The following is a 12,189-nucleotide window of genomic DNA, read 5'->3' on the forward strand; positions in this document are numbered from 1 at the left end:
GGGAAAGAGAGGGAAAAAAGTGAGAAATTACCCCCTGGGAGTATGATCACACTGCAACCCCTTCTCCTCATTCTCCTTCAGGATTTTGGGCACAAACACACACACACGGTGTGATTTTCAAGCCATGGTATCCAGGACTCATACCACGGTTGGCCATATGGGAATCCAGCGCCTTAGCCACCAAGCCACCTTCTGGCCCACCTTCTAATATTTCTCAGTAAGACTTTGACACACTAACACATTTAGAGGAATGTCGTCATTTCCTTCTTTGGATTTTTTGGTCACTTTTTCTTAAAAAGTAATAGATGTTTCTCTGGATGTTTTTAACCTGAGAATGGACATCTAAAGTCTTGGAGAACATTAAGGGACTTAACCTGCTTCCAAACAGAGATGAACTCTTTTTCTCTTTCTTTCTTTCTTTCTTTTTTTGTTTTGTTTTGAGTCAGGGTCTTACTGTGCTGCCCAGGCTGGCATCGAACTCACAGTCCTCCTGCCTTAATCTACCAAGTAGCTGAGCTTATAGGTGTGTGCTACCATGCCCATCAAGATGTAACCTGGATTTACTAGCTTAGATGATGTGAAAAAACAGCAGCCAAAGACCTCTTATCTAGGAGAACTCTCAGAAAACCAGTCCAGGTTCAGTCTGGGTGCTTTCATTGTGCATTCAGAAGCCATTTCTACATGCAATACTGCTAGTGACATAAAGGCAGGCCTGGCTGCCTGGGTGCATCCTGTGGTGCTACGACATAAACTCTATGCCCCAGACTGCAGACTGGGCTTGAATTCAGGGAGCATCTCTGAGGCTCTGAGCTCTGAAGCCTGCGCCTATGTGTGCCTAAGTGAAAGACAATCTAAACAATGCATCAGAATCTTGGGCAGAGGCATTATTTTCCTTTTCCTTCCTTTCACGAATGTCCTGTGCTTTCTCTGCTGATATCCACCTCGAGGGTCCCACATTTTACAACTCCAACCCAGGACTATGCCAATCTGGTAAGTGCCCCTGAATGGCAGGCTCCAGCTACATGGCCTGTACAGAAGGCATGGCCTTCTCAGCACAGAGACCCCGGCTGACTGATGAGGAACAAAGAGGCCCCCTGGCTGCTGCCATTCCTGGAACCAGATAAGGGAACATACAGGTCACGGGCGAACGTGATTCTGGGCATCTCGCGCAATCTGTGTAGTACGGTGACATTGATATAGAGAGCAGAGGGCAAATTGTAAAAGAAAAAGATGAGAAGAAACTAGTAAGAAAAAAAATAGAGAGGGAAGCCTGCTTTTAACAGCTGTCTCCTATCAGTTCACTTTCAGACTTAGGGGGATGGAAATTATGCGGTAAATGTGCCTCGATGTTCTCGTAAAGTGCCCACGTTCAGAGATAATGGTGCGGAATTGAGTGTTCTTTAATTTTTGCACATCAGTAATTAATGCTGTCACACAGTCTGTTCAGGTCAGGCCAGACTTCAGAAAATCAGGCACATTGAAACAGAAGAAAACATCTTTCAAGTACTTACATGATAAGAATTCATGAGGGTGTTTATGGTTACTTGTGTGTCTGGTTTTTTTTCATACAATATCTTATTTTGTGATCATCTTTATCAGTGCGGATAATAAGGGTGACTTCGTATTCTTTGAGAAAGTAAGAGCGAGTTTCTTCATAACTGAGATTAGAGTCATGATTACAGAGAACAGCACATTTTGCTTGTTGGTGAGTTTTTTTTTTTAAAGGGTGTGTTATACACATCACCTCTCCACCAAGGTAGGTCTGAGTTTATGGTTTTATTATATCCTGCTAATAAAGGAGGAGGATAACCCACAGGATGTCAGCTCCTAAGGATCTTCCCAGGATGAGCTCCAGAGTTATTTGTAAATTCTCAGAAATGACAGTACAAATAGGTTGAGGCCAGCCAACTAGTTGCTGTTCACTTCTTCTTCTCTTCCAGAGCTTAAAAAGGAATTAGGGAAGCAATTGTTATGATATGAAAGATGACAGGATGGGAGAAATCCAGAAATCCAGCCATGTGGAATGTCCCTACACAGGGTAGCTGAGCGAGGGAGCATGGTAGTGACTGTCTCCTTATTCAAACAGAGGAACTGATGTGCCCAGGGGGTGGTCAAGCTCTGCAAGCCAAGGAACAGGGAGGGCTGGGTCAGGATGGGGACATACATAGGCCACTGGGTACATTTCAGATGACTCTGCCTCTTCAGAGTCAGACATGAGATGTTTTCTTCCAGGTATTTGAGCATGAGTCTTATGGCCAGACTCCATTAAGGTCACTTTTTTTTCATGCTTCTTCTTTTTTTTTTTTTTTTTTTTTCTGCTAGAGGGCAAGAGAGAAACAGAGAGACCAAGAGAGTAAGAGGGAGAAAACACCGCCCTAGAGGTACGTTGATACTGCAATTCCTTCTCCTCCATCTCTCCCTCCTTTTGGGATTTTGGGCACATGTGCACATGCACCTGGCATGTTTCTCAAGCCACCATGTCCAAAATTCAAATTGGACATTCTGCCATGCAGGATCTGGCTGCCACAACCACCAGGTTCAATGGAGGTGACCCAGTCACATTGTTTTTGTTTTGTTTTGTTTTGTTGGGGGGGGAGAGGTTTTTGCTAATAGGGCGCATGCGCTGGCCAGACAGACAGAGGGCAGAGACAGAAAGCGAGAAATCACCCCCCAGGGGGGATGGCCACGCCGCAATCCCTTCTCCTCCATTCTCCTCTTGAGATCTTGGGCACGCAAGCACACGTGCCCGGCATGAATTTAAGCCACCTGGGTCCAGGACGTGAACCGCGGTCAACTACATGGGAGTCCAGAGACGTAGCCATTACGCTAACTGCTGGTCCCATCAGTCACATTGTTTTAAAGACAGGGTCTTGCCATTGCAATCCTCCTGCTCAGCCTCCTAGTGGGGACTGCAGATATACCTCCATGGTAAGCTCTTCTTAAGGTCATTTTAGCCCACTGCTTTTCAATCTGGTTCCTCCGAAATCCTTTAGGTTTTCAATAAATACTGGGTTGTTGGAAAACCATGACATATATTTTTCTATGTAAAAATGCATCATGACTTTTCCGACAGGCCAATATTTTAGAAAATGAAACACAACCTGCACAGGTCCAACTGCAACAGATGTCGAACACGAATACAGTGGAGAATGTCAACAGGGTATTCTGTTGCCCCACTGATAGAATTTATAACAGATATATTGTTAAACTGAATTTATAAGTTTACATTTAATAAAACACTAGATTTCTTACTTGTTTATTTATTGGAGTTTTACAGAAGAATTTATTTTTTAAAATTGATTAGCTACTTTAAAAATAAAAAGAAAATTGGGGCCAGCAGGTGGCATGGTGGTTAAGGGTGCTGGATTCCCACATGGCTGACTACGGTTTGAGTACCTGGTGGCTTCCTTGCTCACTTTCTCTCTCTCTCTCTGTCCTGCTCTAGTCAAATTAAAACAGATAAATAAAATAAAGTTAAATAAAATAATTTGAAAAAAAATAAAAAGAAAACAAACAACAATTACAAAAAAAGGGGGGGGGAAGGAGTATGGGGAGACCAACACAATAAAGAATTACAACATGGAATGTAAAGGTTTCTTCTCTCCTCACCTAGCAAAGACTATTATTATTAATACATTTTCTTAATACAAATGGAAAACATGCCCTCAAAAAGTTATTTACATAGATGATAGTATACTCCTTTCTAAACCTTTAAAGTTTCTTTAAAAAAAAAAAAAAAAGTCATAGATGATAGTATACTCCTTTCTAAACCTTTTAAAGTTTCTTTAAAAAAAAAAAAAGTTTGGACCAGCAGATGGCATAGTGGTTATGTTGCTGGACTCCCACATGGTCGACTGGTTCAAGTTTCAGACCTAGTGGCTTGAAAATCATGCAGGGTGCATGTGCACATGTGCCCAAGATCCCAGGAGAAGAAGGGATTGCAGTGTGGCCATTCCCCCTGTGGGACAATTTCTCACTTTCTCTCTCACTGTGTCTGTCTGTCTCTCTTTCTCTCTCCCTGGTAAGCATATGTGCCCCCAGGGCAAAAACCTCTTTAAAATAAAAAAAAGTTGTGTTAAAATGAGGAAGAAGCCAACAATGTGACAATGGAGACAAACGAGATAAGGAGATACATACAAGGGGACTTTAAAAGTTCATGGGAAAATGGAATTCAAGTAGGAGTTACTTTGGGTGCAAAAATAAATAGAAATCTCTGCATAGTTTTTCAACATATGGCTTTTCCATGAACTTTCTAAAGACTATGCGTGCATTCACACATGTGCATATCCGTAATTACATGCATGTATAATTTTTTGGCCACTCTCCTTAGCCTGGCCTAAAGTTAAACAGTGGCTGGGTGCACAGCGTTGGAGCTGTCACTTCACCAGAAGCTGGTGGGGAGCAGGCTGCAGTGGGGAAGCCAGCATTGCTTCAGACACTCTGCAGGCAGAAAACGTGGCAAAATGATGAATCCCAGGGAAAGGATGCCAAGAACATTTGAGGGGTGGAGAAACAGAAAGAAGGCGAAGGAAGGCGCAAAGCGTGGTACCTCCTGAAAAGCATGCAAAAGCCTGAGTCAGGACTCAGCCCGGCCTCATGATGCGCATTCAGAAGGCAGCAGAAGCTCCGTGTGGCTGTGTCTTGGTTAATTTAGGGAGCTGTATGGGGAAGCAGACTCTGGGACTGGCAGTTGTAGGGTCCTGCAGTAGGGTGTGGAGTTAGATGAGCCATCTGGTGGGGCTTTCCCCCATTTATCTTTGTTGTCCCTCTCTCTTTTATCCTTGGGAGCTGATGGATGGTGCTACTGGTGTACTTAGCATCTGGAGAACTAACATTTACTGATAGTGAGTAAACACATGGGTGCTCTGCTTAATAAAGACACTCAGATGTCACGAGGGAAACTGCACAAGGAGACCTGGATTGTGCTGCAGATCCGAGCAGTGAAAGGGGCAGGGGAAGGGCAGAGAGGCACAACCTCTACATGCCACTGTCGCCCTTTCTCAAAGTTCACTGCATGGGAGAGTCCTTAGAGCAGCCACACGGCACATTATCTGCAAGAGCGTACATAAACCTACAGACCTAGATGTCATAAAACAACGAGAGAGCACCTGTGAGTGCCAGACTCAAGGCTAAGCAGTGGGGATCTAAAGGTAAGTAAAATACAGTCCCTGAAATCTCTGAATCCCAGGCCAATGTGGGAAGACAACTGTGTGTGTAAACATGGTGACACGGCACCACCAATATCTTGCCAGACAGTCAGACCGAAGCCTGATCTGACGTCTTCCTGTGACCCAGGCACTCTGGGAGGGGGCTGCATCCAGGGAGCAATCTGTGTTCCGGGTATTGGCACGTGTGCCAGGCACAGAGAAGCAAGTTCAAGTGTGTCAGGCAGAGGGACGAGCATTTGCAAAGACAAAGATGCGTGAGATGTGCTGTGGCTGGGACACAAGAATGCCAAGGTAGACAGCAGCCCACTTGCAGGGGAGACTGAAGAAGGCACAGTGAGAGGCAAGGCTGCCAAGCTCACCTGTGGGTTTATGCTAAAGGAGCTAAGAAGCAATATGCAAGCATAAAAATCCAACTGTTGGGACCAACAGTTAGCAAAATGGCTATGTTGCTGGACTCACATGTAGTCGACCGCAGTTTCAGTCCCAGACCCGGTGGCTTAAACTCATGCTAGATGTGTGCACATGCGTGCCCAAGATCCCAAGAGGAGAATGGAGGAGAAGGGATTGCAGCGTGGCCATCCCCTCTAGGGGGTGATTTCTTGCTTTCTGTCTGTCTCTCTCTGCCTTTCAGCCATGCGCACATGCTCTATAGCAAAGACCTCTCAAAAAAAAAAAAAATCCAATTCTACAAAAAGTAAAGGCAGGGTTTTCTTTTGCAGGAATATTTGAATTGAGCAATGTGATACAGTCCTTATAAACCGGGTTTGGAGTCCTAATCCGCTCTTTCCCACTAACAGTGTAACTTTATGGAATTTCACTTTACTCCACTTTAAATTTTCCAAGTGGAAAGTTCATATACACTTTTCTTTTTTGTCATGAACAAATGGAGAAAGTCAATTTGACCACAGTGTAAACGTCTATATTTCCTTGGAGAATGAGGCTGACTTAGGCTCTCTTAATAGATAGGAGGGAAAAATTGGAGTCTGCAAAATACCACGTTCATGACTCTTCTTTCCTGTATAGGAAAGGGAAATTGTGAGAAAGAAAGCAATATTTGTTATCATCTGGGTTGTTTTCTCCAAAGTTTGCCTACATCTCTAGAAGTAAAATGCATAAACTGAATATTTTTTTGTCTTCAGAAAATGCACTGACTTTCTCACCTTCATCAACAACAAAACTCAGAGAAAGTGCCAGCTAATTAATGGAATTTTCTTTTCTTTTTTCCCCCTTAAGTTTTTGCTAAAAGGGTGCGTATGCTCGTGTGAGAGGGAAAATGAAAATCACTCTCCAGGAGGAATGGCCATGCCACAATTCCATCTCTTCCAGTCTCTTCTCTGGATTTTGGGCACACATGCACATGTGCTGACATAATGTTTAAGCTGTCAGGTCCAGGACTTGAACCGCACAGCTGGCCACGTGGGATTCAGTTACTTAACCTCCATGCCACCTGCTGGCCCTGATGGAATATCTGATAATAAAGAGGGGCCAAGCCTTAATCCACGTAAGGGTCCCCTGGCTTCCGCCAGCACACAGCCCTGTTCATAAGATCTGGCAAAGCATAGGTTTTAAAAAAATAACACATTTTTTAATTTAAAAAGGTTATTAAATTACTTTCTTCTGTGTGAGAGAGAAGCACTTCCTATGCACAGTGTTTAGCCATTGGGTAACAGAGCTGACCCTATGAACTATTAAAAGGAAAGAATATTAAAAACTCTTACTGAAATTTCAGGAAATTACAAACCTAATATCATTTCCAGGGGTAAAAATCTTTTTAAAATCAATTTTAAAAATGTTTAACTTTAGAAATCACCTCCCATTTGATGACTTGAGTTTGATCCAGTTTCTGCATTAAAAGGATGAATAGAATTTTTTAAAGTAAGTAATTATTTTCATGGAAATTCATTTTCTGTTTAGTAGAAGATACTAAATAGAAGCTACTTTTTATAATGATTCAGATACTTTTTTTAAAAAACTAACCATGTGTGAGAAATTACAGAAATTCTTCACATAGGATGAAAATAATGTAAATAAAGTCAAATATCTCATGGTGAAAACGGACAAATTAACTTTAACATTTCTTAGGAATATTTACTTCCTAGGCAGTATTTTTAGGTGAACTCTTGTCTTTTTTTTTTTTTTTTAATTTTATCTTTGCTATATAGCACACATACTTGCAGAGACACAGAGAGACAGAGATAAGCAAGAAATCACTCCCCAGGGGGTACAGCCACACCACAAATTCTTTTCCTCCATTCTCTTCTCAGGATTTGGGGCACACATGCACATAGGCACCTAGTTTGATTTTTTTCAAACCACCAGGTTAGGGTCTCAAAATGTAGTTGCCTGTATGGGAATCCAGCACCTTAACCACTATGCCACCTGTTGGCCCCTTGTGAGTTATTTAAAAAAAAAAAAAAAAACTCAGGATGTGGTGGATACAAGGTTGCCTCCTATTATTCATGCAACCCCCTTGCTTTGCTTAATTTTTTATTTTCATTTCATGGTCCATATCACCCTCAAACAATTTGTGCTTCAGGGAAAGCTGTCTGCTTTAGCCTTGGCAGAAAGACTAGGCCTTGAACAAGGAAGCAACTGTTCTAGAAGTCTCTGCCAGCCATCTTGTGCCCATAAGAAGGAACTAACTGCAGAACAAAGGGCAGAAACCAACGTCTTGACCTCAATGCTGTTTTACTTAATCAAACTAAATATAAGCCCACCCAATGTCAGGGTGACCAGACACAACAACCAATGAATCTCTTCTGACCTTGGTCTTCTGTTGTTCACCATCAAATGCATACTAATTGATACAGATGATCCAACATGTGAGAAAGTTCTTAGCTGTTCCTTAAGTGTAAACAAAAATAGAGGTATATGTCATATCTGGGTTTAGGAAAAATATAAAAATGATAGCTCAGTAATGAATGTCATTTTTGTTAATTCAGACTAAAAATAGGAGGGGATAAATGGTTGCTCCTGTCAAATAGAAAGTGTGGGAAAAATGTTAACTGCACTGCATACATTTCATGAAAACATTCCACCACTTAAAAATGTGAAAAGAACAAGGAAAGCAGAGGAGGATATGAACTTTGGAATGACTCTGAGAAATCTGAAGCAAATGGTAAAGATCAGATGCTAAGAAAATGACAGCTTTGCAGAACAAAAATAATGGATTCAAACCATTTGTGAAGGCTATCTAAGCCTCAAATAATCCCACTTGGATTTCTATATTAGAAATCTATTCCCAACAAATGAAATTTCTATGTGAGCAATCTGACACATATTTTCACTTCCTTCTGAGACAAAGAAGAGATCTTTTTAAATAAAGCATTATAGAACTATTAACATGAAATTAATATTAACTTGGAAAGGCTTATGAAAAAATAATATCAGAAGCCATTTTCTCTGTTGATTTACACAAGATACAAATCATGGCTTGCACTGCTGGTAAGGAAAAGTGTAATTTAGTACAAAAGGCCTGGAAACCCTTCAGAAATGGAGGAAAGTCTCCCATTTGTGGCTGTAGAAGTTCTAGGGGAAGTTCTAAAGCCCAGGACAACCACACGCTAGGAACCCTGGAGCTCCACAGGAACCACCCCGAGGTGGTTCAGCTGCACACTAAGAAAAGCCAACTTCTGAGAAGGGTGAGGCAGGCCTCCAGATTATGGGTTAAATGCTTCAAAGTAGATTGTAGAGAAGTAGATTGACTGTGATGGCACAAAGACCCTCAACTATCTGATTTGCCACAAAAAGGAAAGGAATTAAACTTTGGTGTCAAAGGCTAAGCCACTTGGCATCATCTTTGGGTTTGGCTTATATTTATTTTTATGACTCATCCTAATGGAAAAAAAGACATTTATTTTTGTTGGGGGAAAAACGTTGGGAAATTCAAAGAGGTAATTCTGCCCTTTGTTTCATTCCAGGTAGCTTCAGAGGGAAGAACAACAGGGTACTCCTCTCTAATCCTACAACCCAAAGCATGCTTTACACACGCTTCTCGAAAAGAATATATCAACTGCCCAGAAGAATAAAGTGATTCCTACTTTTTCACGTGAGAAAAAAATTATGTAACTCACTCTTAAGACTACTTTTGACCCATCATTTTTACATACATTTTACTTAAATATGCTGGGAAAACCTTGTAAATTTTCTTCAAAGAATATTCCACTAACCTCAGTGAAAATTAATCCAGAACATTTTATTATATTGTCAAGACCCAAGAACTGGAAACTCTAAAATAAACTAAAAAGAGTGGGTGGTAAAATTAAATTAAAAGCATAAAAAATATTAAATTGTGCCATTTCTTTTTTTTTTTTTTTTTTGGACCTAGTTCTTGGTTATTATGTAAATTTTATAAGCAGAACTTCCATGTTTTCATCCAGGCCATTTTGTTTTGTTTTTGTTTTTAGAGAGAGAGATTTCTGCTATAGGGCATGTGTGCTCATGAGAGAGACAGAAAGAGAAATCATCTCTTGGGGCGGGGGAGAGAAGGGGATGGCCACACCACAGTCCCTTCTCCTCCATTCTTCTCTTGGAATTTCGGGCACACATGCACACACACACAGTGAGAGTTTCAAGTTACTGGGTCTGGAACTTGAACTGTGATAGGCCATGTGGGAGTCCAGTGATGTAATCATTATATCATCTGCTAGTCCCATCCAGGCTATTTTCTTTCAATATTGGAAACCAGACCTGAGAAAAATCCCTAGAAATTTCCTTTCAGGTAGCTGCTGATCTGTTGATCAGCAGGCTTTCAGTGTGGCTGCTCAGTCAACATCTATCCTTTTAACTATAGTACTATTTACTTCATATTTTTCCATCTCTTCTACAAGGATAATTATTAATCCATTCAACAATCACTTATTAAATACCTCTTATGTGTCAGACCTATGAGTGGTGGAATAAATGACATTTGGCCTTGGTCACAGTCTAATTCATCTACCAGCCAGTAAATGTGGGTCAAAAGTTTGCTGAAAATTCAGTGTAACTTCATGCCTATTATCTTTCCAGATTAATTGTAATAACGCAAATACAATGTAAATAAAAGCAAAAGCATGATGTGTTCACACTGAACTCATGTGACTCCATGTGATACCTGCTCCTTCTCTTAAGATGTTCACCACTCTGAGGCTGGAAGTGGTATGGTGGTTAAGGTGCTGGACTCCCACATGGTCGACCACAGTTTGATTCCCAGACCTGAAGGCTTGCTTTCTCACTTTCTCTTTTTTTCTTTCTCTCTCACTCTATCTCTAGTCAAATTAAAAAATAAGAAGAAAAAAAAAGAAGAAATAAAAATAAATAATTCTTTTTTTGAGAAAGAGAGAGATAGGTGCTATAGGGTGCATACACTCTCCCAAGAGACAAACAGAGACAGAGAGACAGAAGCAAGAAATCACTCCCTGGAAGGATGGCCATGCCTCAATCCCTTCTCCTTCATTCTTTCCTCGGGATTCTGGGCATGCGCACACACACGCCCAGCCTGAGTTTTAAGCCGCTGCGTCCAGGACACAAACCATGGTCGCATACATAGGAGTGGAGTCGAGCGATGTAACTATTATGCCATCTACTGATCTCTAAATAAATAATAATAAAAAAAAGATGTTCACTACCCAATTGTTCTGTGATTTATTTTAGTATCTGTCCAGGACCAACTTATTCATTAGAGTCATAGATATAGAAGTGTTTCTATTATTTAAACATCATTAATTTTTTTAAAGTCAAAGTAGCTTATCAAAACCATATTTTAAGTCAAAGGACATCTATGATTACTGATACAATATTCTTTTTTTTCCCCTATGTCATTACTTTTATTTTTAATGGCCAGAGCTTCCTTCCTGATACAAAAATTTTATAAATTCTCAATTGGCTGGTGAGGCCAATAGGGGTACTTCTTGTCTAATGTGGTTTCTGGGAAGACTTCATTCAGTCCTCAGTGGTCATCTGATCAAATGGAATTATGTTCTTCATCTTCTCCAGCTGTTTCTGATATTCTTCAATCCTGGCCTTTGAGAGAAACACAAACTCAGCACAACTTTTCACGTCTTCCTTTTCTTCAGCGTCCACCTGGACAGTGTATTTATCCTCCAGCACAGGAACCTTCAGGGCATTAAAATTCTTCTCAAAGTGGTCCACCAAGCCTGCCTTGGCCACATTGGCTTTGTAGTAAGCCCAGTCGTTAGCGGGCCAGTTCTCAGGTAGTACAACCAGCCTGGAGGTGAGGGTCTCATTCCAAGTTTTCAGGGAATTAACAATAGCCTTTTGGCTTCAGGGTATTATTTTCCCAAAAGCTACCCAGTCAATAGTTTTTAGAGCAAGTTTTCACCGAGCCATCTTGCAATCCTTCACTGAACCCAGCAGCGAACAATCCACAGCAAGTAACGGGAGTAGGTCCCTGATACAATATTCTTCATAACAAATTTAAAGAAAGAAGTTACCCAAATATGCAGTTGAGAGTAGAGATTCCTAAACTTTTCATGTTACCACAAACTGAGGAAAGGGTCATGTGTCTAGAGCATGCTGGAGTAAGCACTAGCAGGCTGCTCTAACTCAGGTATGGCATGATGCATAGCCCAACACACATGACAGCTTCGGTCAGGAATTCTCTGAGAATGTAGAAAATGTGTAAAATGTTCTTTCTAACATTTCAGGGAGATGCAAATAGTCTGATTATGGCTCACAAAAGAAAAATAAAGGATGTTATCTTTTTATCCATTTCCCTCAAGGCTTCCACAGAGAAAATAAAGTACCACTTACTTGTGAAATTTTGTGGCTATTATTTGTTCAATAGGCTTACAAATAATAAAATCCCCAAATGAGGCTCAATTCCATTCCAGACAACATACATCGAATACCTAATATGTTGTAAGCAGTGTGCTAGCTTGTTGACGGCCTACCTGTGAGATAAATGCTGCAGTCCCTATTCTTCCAGCGAGGGGCCTGAGAACAGAGAGTGGCTTCCTAGCCTACAGAGTATGACGGAACTAGGCTCTTTTATTTCTGAAGTTCTTTAACTTTCTACCATTCC

General features: G+C 41.1%; 1 protein-coding gene and 1 pseudogene across 3 annotated transcripts in view; both read right to left on the bottom strand.

Moving 5' to 3' along the window:
- Positions 1-12,189, bottom strand: part of CAMK1D (calcium/calmodulin dependent protein kinase ID) — a 483,186-nt gene that overhangs the window by 185,712 nt on the left and 285,285 nt on the right. The window lies entirely within an intron of this gene.
- LOC106735020 (ATP synthase subunit d, mitochondrial pseudogene) lies at positions 11,014-11,495 on the bottom strand (annotated as a pseudogene).

The sequence above is a fragment of the Tupaia chinensis genome, unplaced genomic scaffold (assembly GCF_000334495.1).
Source record: "Tupaia chinensis unplaced genomic scaffold, TupChi_1.0 Scaffold000275_1, whole genome shotgun sequence".
Lineage (NCBI taxonomy): Eukaryota > Metazoa > Chordata > Mammalia > Scandentia > Tupaiidae > Tupaia > Tupaia belangeri.